Source organism: Cyrtonyx montezumae, unplaced genomic scaffold, assembly GCF_038088225.1.
Source record: "Cyrtonyx montezumae isolate F1298 unplaced genomic scaffold, pur_monq_1.0 scaffold_2, whole genome shotgun sequence".
In the NCBI taxonomy this organism is placed as follows: Eukaryota; Metazoa; Chordata; class Aves; order Galliformes; family Odontophoridae; genus Cyrtonyx; species Cyrtonyx montezumae.
The window spans coordinates 29,129,733-29,146,099 of record NW_027071936.1 but is presented as its reverse complement, the minus strand read 5'-3'; the positions used below and the strand labels follow the sequence as shown (position 1 = coordinate 29,146,099).

Sequence of the window (16,367 nt, the reverse complement as noted above, 5' to 3'; positions counted from 1 at the left end):
ACATTTGTGAATACAGACTAGAGGAGCAGAACCCTGGAAGATGCTCAGTTAAGCCACTGTTAAATCTCAAGTGTTGACTCCCTTGCATGTAGAACATTTTACCTCCCAACAAGCTTACCCAGTGTCCACAAATTTGTGACTTGTGGCTGATTCACTTACACCATCTGTAATGTACCTTGCTTTGAAGGAAAGTACTCTGCTTGGAAGCCACTCAAGTTTATCAGTCGGCTTCACTTTAATTTAGTTTCCTTGTTACAAAATTTAGAATCTGTGGGATAGATACATGAATGGTGAGGTGTATTGAGAACTGGCTGACTTGCAGGGCTCTGAGAGATGTCATCAGCAGAGCAGAGTCTGATTGGAGGCCTGTAACTAGCAGTGATCTTCAGGGTTTGGTCCTGGGTCTGATCTTCATCAGCAATCTGGATGAAGCGTTAGAGTCCATCTTCAGCAAGTTTGCTGATGATACAAAGCAGTGAGGAATGGTTGACACACTGGAAGTTTGTGCTGCCATTCAGAGGGACCTGGACGGACTGGAGGGTTGGACAGAGAGGAACCTGATGAGGTTTAACAAGAGCAAGTGTAGAGTCTTAAGCCTGGGGAGGAATAACCACATGCATCAGTACAGGTTAGGGATGACTGCTGGAGAGGAGCTCTGCAGAGAAGGACCTGAGTGTTTTGTTGGTCAGCAGTGTGCCCTCGTGGTCAAAAAGGCCAATGATATGCTGGAATACATTTAAAAGGAGCATGGCCAGCAGATCAAAGGAAGTGATCCATCCTCCCCCTCATCTCTGCCCTGTTGAGGCCACATTTAGAATACTGTGTCCAGTTCTGGGCCCCCCAGTTCAAAAAGGACAGGGATCTCCTAGAAGTCCTGCAGAGGACTAGAAATCTGAGAAAGGGCCCGGTGCATCTCCTGTTTGAGGAAAGGCTGAGTGACCTGGGTCGGTTCAGGGAGTTGGGAGGAAAATGAAAGAGGCCAGGCTTTTCTCAGTGGTGTGCATCAATAGGATGAGCAGCAATGGCCTAAAATTTGAGCATAGGAAGTTCCATACAAGCACGTGGAAGAATTTCTTCACAGTAAGGTGACAGAGCACTGGAACAGGTTGCCCAGAGACGTTGTAGGGTCTCCTTCTATGGAGAACTCAAGTTAGACTCGCCTACCTGTGCAGCCTTTCTAGAGAACCTGCTTTAGCACAGGGGCTGGACTCAATGATCACTTTAAGTCCCTTCCAACCCCTGCAATTCTGTGATTCTCAGGCGCTCCTTTCCTGATTTAATTGATCCACATAGCACTTACTACTACTTTAGTTTGTTCTGAAATTACTATATTGCCTGGCCCAGAGTGGAGCTACATGATTTACAGCAGAGCACCTCTTTCTAAAACACGGTGGTCTGAAGTTGTGAAATGGTATTATACTCTTGCGTAACTGAAAATGAGATCCTTAACAGTGGGGAAATCTGTAGTCCAAGTGAAAATGAAAATCCCTGTCTACCTGGAGGAAACTAAGAGCAGAGGTACACTTTTTATTTTTATTTTTTTATTTTCCTGAGGAAAGTCTGTCCATATACATTTAGGTCTTCCATGAATTTGTTACTGGCTGAGCAGTGGCAATGCAGAGACAGAAGAGAACAGGTGTCTCCCACAGCTATGTCTGCAATGGTCAAATCCATTAGATTGTTAATACAAGCTTAGCTGTGGGATATTGTCCTGTGTGTATTTCATGAAGGATTTCTTGTCTCCTGGAAACATGGGAGCAACTTCACTTCCCATCTCCTGCATCTGTCATTCACTGTATTTCCTGAAGCTGTACACTGGCAGGTCTTGCTCACTAACTGTGGGCTGGCTGCCCCCCAGAGAGGTTCTGTAAGGAGTCCTGTACTAACAGCTCAACCCACATATTGAGACAAATGGAAGCTCTGGGGAAGAGAGAAAAGGCTTTGATCAGGAAAAGCTTGTAGAATCAGTACTTGTCAGTTGTGCCCTTTGAGCCATCACTAAGATCTCCTGTGCTGTGCTGAGGCCTTCTGGGCTTCTCACTCATGAAACCTAACTTTTCTGGTGAGGCTTTGACAACTCCTCTCTTTTTGTGTGTCTGTACTTCTCTTGAGTCACAAGAAACCATTCAAGCATACTTCAAAGTTGTCCTTTTCAGCTGGTCATCAGTAGATTGTTTATAAACACAGTAGAAAATGAAACAGTTTATATGGATCATGTGCTACTTGTATTGGATGTCTCCGTCATAGGTTTTCAGCTCTGGGGCATACATCAGAAGTGTTAAAAAGTAACCCACCAGAAATACTTAGGTGACAGAGAAGTACCACTGGGAAGAAACCCAGCTTAAGACAGAAAACAGCACAATTACTAGCATTATCCCATAAGACTGTAGAGCAGATTATTTTACTATTTAATTTCAAGTGTTACAAATTCTTTGTGAATTGACCATCCTAACATTGTAAGCTGCTAAGATATTAAGTGTGACAGAAAAGTGTTCTGTTTCTTTGATTCACAAGTAAGGAGCGGGCTGGATCATAATGGTCCATTCAGTGACCTCAGGAAGAATCCTACTAGAGAGACAAAATGCTTGACACAGTGACAGCAGCTCTTAAAATAGATAAATCTTTTAAAAGATGGCAGGCCCTGTTAAAATACTTCAGACTTTTCTGATGCCAAGTCTTGCAGCTGGTCATGTCTTACTATCAGTGCTGGTGATCTGTAACTTATTGCTTTCACTTGTGCATTTTCCATATGGCATCGGGCATTGTCCTGGTTGCAAGGCCACTGTCACAGAGCCAGAATGGCAACAAGAATGAAAGTACAAGGGTCACAGCAAGTGACTTCAGGATGGAAGCAGCTGCAGGACTTCACTGTGGTTCTTGCAGCCTGTACCTGCAAGGACAGTGACTTCTGGCTAAATTAGAGCTGTTGCCACACTAACCTCAACATACATGCTTTTTTTCTCCCAGCCACTGGAATTCCTGAAACATATTCTAGTCATTTATTGCAATACAAGTTAATATTTAACAGGCTTCAGTCTAGCCTTCAGTAGGGCATTGAACTGGCTTCACTAGGAAAAAGTAGTTTAAGAGCCAGAATTTTAGATGTGCTGAAGTGGAATAGGATGTTTAAAGGTGGTGAGAAATCTCTTGAGCCTTCAGTTTAACATGAGAACTTTCCACAGAGAGCAAATATTGTCACTGTGAACAACTATGAATAGCCAAAGTAGTGCAAGGATGAGGAATACACAAAGAAGAGCAAGTCCCCAGGTGACAGATATTGGACTTCCTCACATGTTTTTTCCACATGGTTATTTGTTTGCGTTGTTTCCTTCACATAGAAGTCTCCACACATTGGTTCTTCTATTAAATGCCATCACAAAACACTGAAGACCTACTTGCCCATCTTTCCAAGTGAGCTTTCAGCTTGTGTAAAATAGGCTTACCTCTCTCTCTCTCTCTCTCTCTTTGGGGTAGTGCATGCAAGAGGATTGAAATTTTGTTGAAAAACTGAAATTAGAAATTAACTTCTCCACTGAAACCAGACAGACTGGCAGGCACATAGCTGTTATTAACAAAAGAGGAAGAGAGTGCAAAGGAGAGCATCGTACAATTGATAGTGAAGACCCATTGTAAATTGCATTGATGCATTAGAGGCATGCACCTCATGTATGTACCTGAGCTGAAAGACTAACATTTCCTCTTGAAGTGTGCTGACAGCTCTATTTTCATAAAAGTTGTGTAGGAAAGGGTCTTTTTTTATTGATTTGATTGTTTTTCTGTATTTAAACCAAACACATTTCAGATCCTCTAAAGTCTTTAAAAAACATAAGAGCTTCCTTTAGATAGAGCAATTAACCTTGGTAAATCATGCCTGAATAAATAAGACTTCCAATGCAATAACAAACCATAAAAGAGAAGACCATAAAATATGAGAACTATGGAGAAGATCCCTTCATGCAGCATTTCACTGGCCAGCTGCTGGCAGAAAGCCATCATAGTACTTCAGCTGTTATGAGAAGCACAGTCTCAGCTCCATCCAAAGACTGGGCCCAGCAGCTGTCTTTCCAGTTTGCTTGGATAGGTATCAAATTCACACTATTTTCAACCTACCATGGGAAGTAATTTCCAATGTTCAGGCACTCTTGCAGAATACATCTCCGCTAGTGTGCCCTCTCACACATCCCATGTCCTTCATGAGAAAGTGAGCTCAGGTCAGCGTGAAAAGATTCCTCAAATTCATCCATTTAGTCCAGCAAAACGCTCATCTTTGAGGCATTATGAATAGGCTGTTGTGACGCTTAGATGTACACACACAGAATCTCACAGAATTGTAGGGGTTGGAAGGGACCACTAGAGATCATTGAGTCCAAGGTTGCACAGGTAGGCGTCCAGGCGGGTCTTGAATATCTCCAGAGAAGGAGACTCCACCACCTCTCTGTGCAGCTGTGCCAGTGCTCCGTCACTGCACTGGGAAGAAGTTCCCACACACATTTGTGTGGAACTTCCTATGCTTCTATTTGTGGCCATTTCTCCTTGTCCTATTGCCACACACTGCTGAGAAAAGTCCAGCCTCGTCCCTTTGCCTTCTGCTCCTTAGATATTTAAAGATGTGGATCACATCCCCTCTGAGTCTTCTTTCTTCAAGGCTGAACAGACCCGGGTCCCTCAGCCTTTCCTCATAAGGGTGGTGTTCCATGCCCTTAATCATGTTTGTGGCCCTCCACTGGACTTTTTTAAGGAGATCCCTGTCTTTTTTGTACTGGGGAGCCCAGAACTGGACACAATAAATGGGGGCAGAGAGGGGGAGGATCACCTCCCTTGACCTGATGGCCATGCTCTTTTTAATGCATCCCAGGATGCCATTGGCCTTCTTGGCCTTATTGAACCTCATCCCATTGAGCTCAGCCCAGCTATTCAGCCTATCCAGATCCCTCTGAAGGGCCTCCCTACCCTCAGGCAGTTTGACACATCCTCCCAACTTGGTGTCAACTGCAAACTTACCGAGGGTACACTCAATCCCTTCGTCTAGGTCATCAATAAAGATATTAAACAAGATGGGCCCCAGTACCGACCCTTGAGGGACACCACTCATAACAGGAGGCCAGCTGGACTTAACTCCATTAACCACTACCCTCTGGGCACGGCCCTCCAGCCAGTTCTCCACCCAGAGAAGAGTGAACCTGTCCACACCACGGGCTGCCAGTTTCCTCAGGAGAATACTGTGGGAGACCGTGTCAAAGGCCTTGCTGTAGTCCAGGTAGACTACATCAACAGCCTTTCCCTCATCTACCAGTCTCATCACCCAGTCATAGAAGGAGATGAGGTTGGACAAGCACAACCTGCCCTTGCTGAACCCGTGCTGGCTGGGTCTGATCCCCTGGTTGCCATGGATGTACCGTGTGATCTCCCTCAAGATCATCTGCTCCATAACTTTCCCTGATACCAAGGTGAGGAGAGGGTCAGCCTCTTCTCCCAGATTACTAATGACAGGACAAGAGGGAATGGCCACAAGTTGCGCTGGGGAAGATTTAGATTAGATTTGAGGAAACATTTTTTCTCTGAAAGAGTGGTCAGGCACTGGAATGGCCTGCCTAGGGAAGTGGTTGAGGCACCATCCCTAGCGCTGTTCAAGAAGCATTTAGATGAGGTGCTAAGGGATTTGATTTAGTAGTTCAGTGGGTAGGGATGGTGTTAGGAGGATGGTTGGACTAGATGATCTTGTAGGTCCTTTCCAACCTAATGTATCTATGAATCTTTGAGGGCACACTGCTGGCTCATGGCCAGCCTGTAATCCACCAGGACCCCCAGGTCCCTCTTCTCAGAGCTACTTTCCATCAGCTCATCCCCTAGCCTGTATGGGTGCATGCAGTTATTCCTGCCTAGGTGCAAGACTCTACACTTCCTTTCATCCCTGGCAATTGTTTGCCTGAGAACTCTTCTCATGAGCCCATTGGTGGAAATTAATTCAAGGTAGTAATCTACCAGTCCTTTAAATTCTCCACTCTTAATCTGTTTGGTTTTTTTTCTGATAGAACACTTGATTTCAGTCCTTCTTCCTGCTGTGATGCTTCACCCTCTGCTCTTGTTTTCTTTTTCTACCTTTTCTTCCTCCCCCAGTTATATATAGTTGAGGAAAGAGACCATGTTTTGCATTATTTGAGTTTCCACAGGCTGATGGAAGGGCTTAGTAATTTTTGTTGATCCTTCATCTTCAGTTTTCCTTGAAGCAAAGAGTCTTTATTTCCTGCTCAGAAAGAAAGCAAGAAAACAGCATTAAGCTCATATCCCCTACCTGAAACAATTGCATTTTCCTTGTGGTCTTGCTCAGGCAGGAAGTTTCCCAATGACGTGTGAGACAGACGGGTGTGCAGAATTCTGATTCACCATTTGAGGTATCTCACAGTCAGCATGAGAGAGGAGTCACTGAACAGTTTAGTTAACGTGTGCATCACCAAAGACCCTTGTCTGTAAGGTGAAAGGTGTCATATTTCTTAGTATGTGGCTTTGCATTTTAAATCCTCAGTGTTTTTTCTACTCTTCTAAACTTGCATGTGACTATGTCAGCAGGGAGAAAATGGATCCTGTTAACTATTTTTCTGCAAATGCCTTTGCCTTTCTCCTGAGAAAGCCAGATTAATTGGTGAAGGCTAATTAGAAAAGCATAAATTCTGTATTTTCTCATTATTTCCAGGGCCAGGTTTCTTTTTGTATGTAGCAAGTATTTGTCTCATTGAGATGTTACATCTTGGGTTTGTGCTGAAGTATGAAGATTCAAAATAATTCTGAGACTATTATTGAACATACAGCATCCTCATTTGATATGTAAAATGTAGAGTAACAGCTGGACTGCTTTGAGTCACGTTGCTAAAGCTAACAGTGCCTGCTCTCACACCTGGAAAACTTCTGTGCTTTATTTGTATAAAGAGATTCGTGTCCATAATAATAACAACTTGTAGGCTTGCCTTCAATATAAATAAGAAGCAAATTCATGGGAATAGCTGAGAACACTGAAATACATTTTCTGTCCTTCTGAGAAAAGGGAAACAATAAGTAGGCTGCATACATGATGCAGCAACTAGAGAAGTTTTATGAGCAAAGCATTTTGCCTTGATTGGCTAGCTTTGGGCTTGATTGCTGATAAAATGGCAAAGGTGAGTATATAAATGGTCTGTTCAAAGGAGAACCTGATTCTCTGAAGGGCTTTTCTACACATAGTGACTCAACAAATAAACTGAATAAATTTATGCCATCCCTGTAGAACAGGCCAGTGAAATTGAATTAAAACTGTGAGAATGTTCTCTCTTACTTACAGCAAACCTGGCATTAATCTGAGTTGCCAGAGACATAAATCTACAACCAAATAAACAAAACCTATAAATACACAAGTTCTTTAAGCCTTAGTCTGAATAATCAGAAACATTACAGCAACTAGATGTGAGCCAGGGAGGTTGCTGTGAAGTAATTGCATATTTGGCACAAGCAATTTACAGCATCAGTTTGTACCTTGGAGATTTTGGTTGTGGTTTTTTTCCCCATACCTTACCATCTCCTTTAAAGCATCTTTCAGTCAAAGACTTGATGTGTGTTGGCAGTGCTTTAAGCCAGTCTTCCAACACATTAGTAGCATTACTGGTAATTGATTGGTACAGTTTTAGGATTTTAGGAAGTATAGACCATCGTACTGACCTGAGGAGAAAAGAGGTGAAGAACCTCTTTCCATGCTGCAAAGAAGTAAACAGTGCCTGAGCTCATGATGCTGAGCCCTCGGAATTGCCTGGCCCCTCAGTGCTATTTATATAAATTTATCATTTAGGGAACACATCTATAAATACTATAGCTACCTTAGCAAGCACAATGTGAAAACAGAGCCTTGTGCATTTCAAGTTTTCCAAACAAGTGTTTTCTAGGTAGTGAAACCTGTGAACATTCCAGCTGGATCTGTTGGCATGGGTACAACTGCACTATTTCATTCCCAGATGAGGATTCAACCCTGGAACATACAGTGGCAGAGCTGACTTTCTTAGGAATCTTGGCATCATTTCACCTACACTGCTCAGGTAGCAGTCTTGCATTCTGCTGACTACTACAGTGAGTTGTCTGTGTGCTAATTTCCACCTTGATAGCTAAGTTTCAAGTGGCTGGAATTAAAAAAGGAGAATCCATGATATTTCCTAACCCAGAGGAGATAACAAAATGCCTGCTGCCAGTGTTTGAGTTGAAGATGAGTACTTGAAAACACAACTGATCTCCTTGATAGACAGTATTTGCTGTGAAGGGTGTGTTTTTAATACAAGAGAGAATGAAGCCACCAATCTCTGTAGTCATGGTTTGGGTTGGATTTAGGAAAACATTCTGATGCCCTCTTCGTGTTGGCAGAACTCAGAGAAGCCTTTCACATGCTTGACAAACTTTTCAGCTGGGTCAGGCTGTGGATCATGGAAACTATGACCCTGATGCTGCCTTTGATCCTGATTCAGGAGCTGTGAAACTAGGGAGTAAACACTGCTCTGCTTGGCTTGCCTGTGCTGAAGGGGATGTTGAAATGCTAGATTTGGGGAGAGGTATTAAGTAATGAAGAAAAAACTTAAATGATAACAAGTCTTCTTTCTTTGCTGAATCTCCTCTGCCTGCTGAGAGCTATTTATGGGTGAGGAAAGTTCTGTAAAAGCGACTAAATGAAAAGTATTTGGTGACTGACCAGGCGTAGTGATCCCTTTTCAGAGATCAGGTTCACGGTGAAAAAGTGCAGTTCTTAGCACTGGTACAACTTGCATCCATTTAATCTGTTCTCAAAGGAGACAGTATATCTACAAGGACAAGAACTTATAAGTGATTTGGGGTGACTCTGGGCTGTGCGTGAAGCCACTTTCTCACAGGTGTGAGGAGAGGAGCTCCATACTGGGAACAAAGTGCTGGCTCTTTTGTGAGAAAGCGGGGGGTGGGCCTCCTTGACCCTGGGGTGAACATTTGGCTGCTATCTGGGAGGTGGCCTGAATTGCTGGAGGTGGTGCTCACCAGCATGGGCTGAGAGTGCTGGATTTGGGTCTGAAGCCCAGTTGTCATTCTGAGGAAGCTGCTGCTCAGGTTGTCTATGGGAAGAGACCACATGAAAGCATTCATGCAGGGAGCCTGATGAGGGCTCTCCTTTGCACAGAGCTCCTTTGTGTGCCCTGCCTGGGCTGAGGTACCATCCTGACACTCAGGGACTTTTTGCTTCCTTGTGATGAAGGTCCTTCTGGCTGAGGGGAAAGATCTCCTTAAGCCCGTGGTACGGATCCTCCTGGAGAAGCTGCAGGACCCAGTCATGCTGTGGTGAGAGGCCTCAGCAGTGCTGTCAGTGGTGTGCCCAAGCAGGTAAGGTGGCTCTTGCTGTGGTCCCTTGCTAACATCTGACAGGATTGCACAAGGCTTCAAGACCCTGCCAGAGCAGCACAGGCAGACAGGGGCTTCTCTGCAGCCAGACTTCTCTCCAACCTCAGCTGGAAAGCAATGGGGAAAATGCTCTGACAGATGTGCAAGTGCCACTTGTCATGGGGTTGTAGTATACCAGCACCTCCCCTTGCAAAACATGTGGGAAGAAGAAAGGAGAAAGGGCAGCCATCCCAGGCAGGAGCCACGAGCATGTCTTTTGCTTTGCAGGTGGAAAAGAACAAGGGGGCAGTTGTGGAGGTGCTGCAGAGGGGGATGGAGAACTTCAGCAGCTGATCACATGCTGGCCCTAGCAGAAGTGCTGAGTAAACTGACAGCCAGGGGCTTAGGGGAGGCTGTCAGAAACATCACATGCTCCACCAGGAAGTTCTTTGATGCAGTGAGTGAACCACTTCTTTCTCCCACTTGTCTGAGAGGAACCAGCTGTGGGCAGGGATCTTTGCATGCTGCATGGAGGGGCTCTGGTGTACAGAATGTCTGTTCTGTCCCCTCTCATCTCCTGCTGTTCTGATGCATGGTGCCAAGAAGTACCTGTTGCTCTCCTGGGCCAGCAGGACCCCCCTGGTGTTCGTGTGCTGTTTCTCAGAGACAGAACAAGGCCATTCCTGAAGGGAAGGGATGTGGATGAAGTGACCTCGGAAAACTGTACAAAATATTTTCTGTGTTGACCTTAAATTCCAGTAACATTAGGAGATGGACATTCTAGTACAATAGTGTCACTTGTAGTTTGAGATCATTTTTTATTTTTATTTTTTTAATATCAGAGCTAATGGGTATTTGTACCCATGGGGAATTTAAGGTCAGTCTTCCCATGTTTGGTTCTATAGATCACAGCAGCCTAGACTCCTGAATATAGTGCTAAATAACTGTTACTTTAGGTGTGTGTGAGCCACTTGCCAAGAAACTAAAGTTAGCCCTTGTGTGAAATTGGCTACATTAGCTTCAAAAGGAGAGAGTATCCTGCTCTAGAAAACGTGTAATTGGTTGAATAGCTTTTTAGCTAGCAAATGAACTGCATGTGATCCATTAAAAAAATGAGCCAGCAGTGTGCTATTGCAAAACCCACTGTATACTGTATCAACAGAATCAACAGAAGTGTGGCCAGCAGGGCGAGAGAGGTGATCCTGCACCTCTGCTCTGCATTGGTGGGGCCTCACCTGGAGTACTGCATCCAGATATGGAGTTCTCAGCACAAGAGAGACAGCACCGCAAAAATGAGCTCAGGAATGGGGCCCTTCCCCTACAAGGACAGGCTGAGAGTGCTGGGGCTGTTTTAGCTGGAGAAAAGAATGCTTTGGGGAGACCTGAGAGTTGCCTTCCAGAGGGCTGTAAAAAACGACAGTTTAAAAAAAAATAGCATAGAAGGTTTTCGCTCAAATTACTTCTTCACACTTAGTCTTAAATCAGAGGTGATGATTTCTCTGCTACATTTCTTGTAGAGGACCCAAAGTTAAGTGGAAAGCTTAAGAGAAAAAGCTGTGGAACTAGTGATATAAACCAGGACTGTGTTCCTCCACATGTAGTGGAGCTTCTCCCATAACTTTTAAGAAAGAAAAAAAGAAATCAGAAGAAAGGGCACCTAAAATCTCTGGAGAAACTGCTGCAAGCTTTGGATACTGTCAGTGAACAGACATTTCCGAGGAACTCGGAACCAAAAGCTAACCTATATCTGTGCAGCAGGCTTTACAACCGTGTAAGCAAAAGATGCTTACTTTCTGGTTGTGGGTCTCAATTCAGAATTACATCTGCACTGCGCTAGGCACTGATGAAACATGTGGAAAAACATTCATTTTGCAACACACGGAATTTCAGGAGTGAGTTCTAGCAATCTTGCATTTCATATATCTGCAACCAGCACTGGCTTGTCCATGCTGCTGAATTGCTAGTTACAGTTTATTTTACAGTGCAATACTCAACACAGTTTTGCTGTCGGTGTTAGAGGCTGTAGAGCATACTGAAGATATTCAAGAGCTGATATTATTGCTTAAGTGATTTCTCCCCCCCTCAAAAAAAACCTTGGCCTCTTACCTTTACCATGATGTTCTTTCTTAGTATAGCAACTTCATCTAAGGACTCTGCGATGCAAGTTCTTGCTCTTGGAGCTGAAAACCTGAACTCCTGTTGACCGGCTTGCAGGGCCTTGTGCAGACAAGAGATGTTTAATTGTTGGTGGCGGTAGCATTAATATACTTCATTTAGGATATTGAAGGCCAAAACATGTTCCTCAATCCAGGCCTTATTTTCAGCACTATTTTCATTCCCTTGAGCATCACTGGGTCTTTTGGTGGAACAGAAAGGAGTGCAACCACTCCCTTCCCCTTCTCTTGGCTATATTGTACAGAAAGCAAATGCTCAGCAGCACGAGGGCTGTTTTGATTTTGTGTTTGTCTGGTGTTTGTTGCAACAAAGCGCTGGCCTGTCATTTGGTGCAAATGAAATGGCCTGCTGAGCCTCTGTGTTAGAAACCACTTTGAGCTGCCATGCCTCTCTCCCCCCTGTGCTTTAAAAGGGACTGAGGCCATCACAAGTAGAGGACATGAGAGCTCAACCCCCTCACTGACCCCTTGAAAGAGTCACAGAACCCTGGCAGCCTAAGCTGACAGCACACCCACAGCCCTGCAACCAAAACGACCTTTTGCTGCAGCTTTCAGTGATTTTGGCATCACATTTATATTTGCCAAATTCAGGAGGTGACATGGTGACAGTTGAAGATTAGAGCAGCCTTCTGTATTTCCAAAAAAAAAAAAAAAAAAAGGGATAAATATGATAAAATAAGCAAAGGACATTTCTTCTGCCTTCTGCTTGTTTCTAGGAAATATGCTGATTGATAGATATTAAAAAAAATAATAATGATCAATGCTTATTATCATTGCAACTCTGAGGGTGAGAAGTGTGCACTAGAATATCCCAAGGGGATTGTGAAAGCCTCAGCAAACTGTCAGAGAACAAAAAGCCGACCTCGTAGTCTCTCTGGACAAGGTTGCATCAGTAATCTTTTTGTACCACAAAACTTCTGGCAAGGGTTTTACTTTGCACACAAACAAAATGTTTTTTGGTGTTGGTTTTACCTGTATCATTTCGTGCTGTGATGTTACATCCATTTGGCTTACAGGGACTTCTGAAGTCCTGTCAGTAATTGGGAGGTTAAACCAAAGAGCATGATTGCATTTAGATGTTTGCCGTTCTCTCCTGAAAATGCACCCATTCCACCCTTCTCCTGAGCCAGCAGATTTTCCATGTGACCAGCACTGGTTGTGAGGCTGATGAATCCCACGAGGTCATACTGATTGTATCACAGGGACATCCTGATAGGCCCTGCAGGGAAAGCAAGGTTTAAAAATCGAAGTCCTGACTATCTTCTGGGACCATGAGAATCCTCTTTCCTGCATGTTCTTCAGCACAGTGGCCAGAATGGTCTTTTGGTCCTTGTTTTCTCAGACTTGGAAGACTTTTCATAGTGTTTACCTGTATGGTGTGTTTTCATTCATATAGAAATGGAAGTGCATGCTGTAATTTACACTTCAGGGAAACCAGAACTGCTTTGCCTCTTGACTTGCAGGTAAAAGATACTGATTTGGAAGACCAGCAGTTGGCATGAGAGGTTTCATTTAGCCCTGGAAGTTCTGCTATTTCCTTGAGAGCATCAGGCAGGAGCATTGCTGACAGGCACAGAGAAAACTTCACTGGTGAGTCTTGACTAGTAATCCTTAAATACATCAGTGCACACCCCGCCACAGTGTCTGACAATAGGCACAAGAATTTTGGAGGGAAGCTCCTATCTGTTAATACATGTGAGACAGTGCTCCTGACCCTGCATCAAATCTGCTCTGCTGGTGATGGCCCACCATGTCTTCTGTTGCACATAGTGGTGCTTAGACTTGTTCTGTTTCTGTGATTCTCCCTTAGATACCCCAGAATAAGACGCTACATAAAGACAGTTGTTTGAGATGGAGGGCATGACATACTCTTTTGGGGAAACATATAAAACAGCCTGAGCACTTAACAGGATGATGGAGTTGAATTACCAGCCCCAGAACAGAATTCAGACTCAAATGGGAATTTCTGTCTGGGAAAACAAATCCACAAAACCAGACTTCTCAGTGCATCTATGCTTGTCCAACAAACAAGCTGACATATTTTGCCACTAAAAAACATGTGAGAAAACGCTGCCCACTCTGGCATAAGGCTTTGTTGAAGAACACTTGTGCTGTGCTCTCTGCATTTATTTACAGAGCATGTTTATTTGCATTGGTGTTTGGGCTTCCATTAGCTTTAATTATGTATGGAAAAGTCTAATTCTGCTGCATATTCCTCCCTGTGTACTAATTAGGCGAGTGATTGTGGAAAGCCATTAGAGAGGTTGTGTCCGTTATTAAGAATTTCATTTTAGAAATGGACCAATTATCTGAAATACCTCTCAGGACCTTCCCTGAGTATTTGTTCCTGAGCCAAACAGTGCTTTGCCGAAGCTGGTAACAGTTTTTCCAAAAAGCTGTATCTAGAAGTAAAAGCTTCTCTACCTGCATAAAGCCAGCAGCAAGTGACTCATGACTGTAGTAGAGGTGAACACAAAACACCATTTTGCATCTCACAGAATCTCAGTCTCATTGTAAACTTCTTTCCCAACTCTGGGACAGAGCCACAGTCCCAGCAGGAGCTGCAGTGTGCCCCCAGGAGGCTTTTCCTGCTCATTTGTGACAACTTCCTTCCTCTTTCGAAGAATGATAAAGCACTGATTTCTCTTAAAGTTTTTTCTTTTATCAGGTTTGTAACAGATGGATCCAAATCCAAATTTCCAGATTCGCAGAGCACAGGGCAGCATTCTCCAGCCCCACACCATCACTTCAAAAAGTAAGCTGGTTCCTAACATGCCACAGCTCTGTACACACAGCCTACAAAATCCTTAGGTCCCCATGGGATATATTCCTTACCCCCACCATGGTCTCAGTTCCCTCTGTAGAGTTTTGCAAGAAATCAGTTTTTTCAGCGTTAGCCTGTCCAGCACAATTCTTGCTGCCAATGTGGGCTAGGGCTTGGCCCTGCCTCAAAAGAAATTCCAGTGGCTATTTGTAAGCCATGTAGGTGTGCCTTGTGCAGGCTGCAGTTGAGATCCATGTGGTAACTGGAAACTTTTTAATTTAAGTAGGTGGCATAATCTCTCCCAGCAGATAAAGAAGAGCTCAGATCACTTTTCCGGCAGGAGGAACGCACTGACCCCAGCACATGATATGGTCTCATCAAGATACCCCAGGCGCTGCGCATTGTGCAGGACAACAGGTACAGCAGGAACTATCGGATAGAACACCACCATCTCTGACACCAGAAATGTTTGAGCTGCAGATTGTGGCCAAGGGGGAAACTATATCAGCTAATCCTATCACCAAATCCTTATGCTCTTCCCACGTTTGCCAGCCTCATAGGTGAGAAAAAGCTGCCTCAGGTATGTGAGGCTCTAATGTCCCCATTACTGTGTTCACATGCCCACAGTGACAGCACTGATGTTAACAGAGATGCTGAACTGAAGTATTTAGATGCCAAGAAGTTTCTCTCACTGGTGTTCTTCTTGCAGCAGAGCCTCTTGTCCTGTCCTAGTCACTTACAGTGCTGTGTCACTGCCAGGTTTATCTGGGATAATTAGGTATTATGTACTGTTCTCCATTGTGCACTGTTGCGAAGCTGCTCAGTTACCTGGGAAACTTCTATCTACCTGTTTTTTTGGATAGAGGAACAACAGGTTGCACCACAGCAGCAACAAGCTCTGAGCTATATACCAAGGAAAACGTCACAACCCCCAGGAAACTACCTGGCTGGGAAAAAAAAATAATCAGGAGATAAATATCAGGAAAGCCCAAAACCCCTGCACCACCTGGGGAAAATCTTTGCATACAGCAGTCCCCAGACCCACAGGCTGTATCCAGTCCTGCTGCAGAGTGCCTGGAAAGGGCTCCTGGGAGGCACTGGACTTGCACAAGGCAACCTCACTCACGGCAGCAAAGCCACTACAGCCGTCACTGCTTACGCAGGGCCATCAGAGCCCTCACAGGAACATCACTGCCTCCAGGCAGCCTCCTCCCTGCAAGTGGGGCAAGGCAAGCAGCTCAGAGACCACAGCCAAGCCTGGCTCAGGCTTTTAAGGGGAAAAGAAAAAGAAGAATCGTTTCTATTAAAAGAAACAGCAAAAAAAACCATGCTTCTTTATTAAAACCGGTTGACTTCTGAGAAACCCTGGGATGGTCAGTACATCCAGTAACAGCACTGGGCCTGCTGGCAGCTTCCCCTTCCATAAAATGACTTATCAGGGTTTATGCAAGCTGAGAGTGTTTACTTGGCCTGCAGAACACCCCTGAGATGTTAGTGCTCATCCCTTTGCCAAAGAGAGCAGAAAACACTTTCATTTTCTGCTATGAGTTGGGATGTTAGGTTTTATTTTGGCTCGTATAAACATTGGGAGATTTTCTTGTACAGCAGCTACAAGAGCAGCTCTTGTGGATGGGCCATGTGGGGAGGTAAATGCCTGGTCATTAATTCTGTGGCATGAGGTGGCCTAGGGAACCCCAGCAGTGGTGGTACCCAGTGTGACACTGTGTATAAGCCTCAATTTACCTCCTGGGGCATCTCCCTCCCCCAGCATCCACTTTTACCCCATTTTGAGTCTCCCTTCCTTTGCCCTTGATGCCATGATGGCCCATCACATGCAGCAGAGGAGACAAGGCAGCTTTTCCTCCTGCAGTTTTGTCACAGTGGCTTTATAACCAACTTTGAAAGGTTTGAAAGAAAAAGCAATGTTAACTGTTCAGTTTTTTTGTTTGTCTGTTTGTTTTAATCATTTTAATCCATGCAATGCTTATTTGTCACTAAAACATTTGCATGCTCACATTTGCATAGTAAACAATACACCTCCTTCAGCATGTTTCAGTAAGATGACTTGTAAAGTGAGC

At 44.3% G+C, this 16,367-nt stretch overlaps 1 long non-coding RNA gene across 1 annotated transcript; it reads left to right on the top strand.

Annotated features, from left to right (window-relative positions):
- The first annotated feature begins 13,030 nt into the window (after window positions 1-13,030).
- On the top strand, window positions 13,031-14,834 carry LOC136048447 (uncharacterized). Its single transcript, XR_010622177.1, has 3 exons — window positions 13,031-13,115; window positions 14,194-14,280; window positions 14,598-14,834. It is a non-coding gene; the product is annotated as an uncharacterized LOC136048447 (long non-coding RNA).
- The last annotated feature ends 1,533 nt before the right edge of the window (window positions 14,835-16,367 follow it).